Here is a 736-nt window from a genome sequence, read left to right as displayed (position 1 = left end):
CATGTCGCACCTACTCCTACAACAATTGGGAACTGTACTCTCGAAATTGTTGACGAGTACGTCTACTTCGGACAAACAATCCAGTTAGGCAGGTCCAATTTCGAGAAGGAGGTCACTCGTCGAATCCAACTCGGATGGGCAGCGTTCGGAAAGCTCCTTAAAATCTTCTCGTCCCAAATACCGCAGTGTCTAAAGACGAAGGTTTTCAACCAGTGTGTGTTGCCAGGGATGACTTACGGTACACAGACGTGGTCGCTAACTATGGGCCTTATGAGAAAGCTCATGGTCGCTCAGAGGGCAATGGAAAGGGCTATGCTCGGAGTTTCCCTGCGAGATCGAATCAGAAATAAGGAGATCCGTAGGAGAACCAAAGTAACCGACATAGTCCAAACGATTGCGAAACTGAAGTGGCAGTGGGCAGGGCACATAGTTCGACGGACAGATGGCCGTTGGGGCAGTAAAGTCCTCGAATGGCGACCACGTACCGGAAGACGCAGTGTTGGCAGGCCCCCCACAAGATGGACCAACGATCTGGTCAAGATCGCGGGAATACGTTGGATGAGGGCAGCGCAGGACTGATCGTTGTGGAAATTTTTGGGGGAGGCCTTTGTCCAGCAGTGTACGTTTTCCGGCTGATGATGATAATAGTGATATAATAGAGCCTCTTTAGATAATTACAAGTACTTTAGATTATACATAATATTAGGGGTTAAAGTATGAAATTGCCAAATTGTAC

Source organism: Leptidea sinapis, chromosome 2, assembly GCF_905404315.1.
Source record: "Leptidea sinapis chromosome 2, ilLepSina1.1, whole genome shotgun sequence".
In the NCBI taxonomy this organism is placed as follows: domain Eukaryota; kingdom Metazoa; phylum Arthropoda; class Insecta; order Lepidoptera; family Pieridae; genus Leptidea; species Leptidea sinapis.
This window is presented reverse-complemented; position numbering follows the sequence as displayed.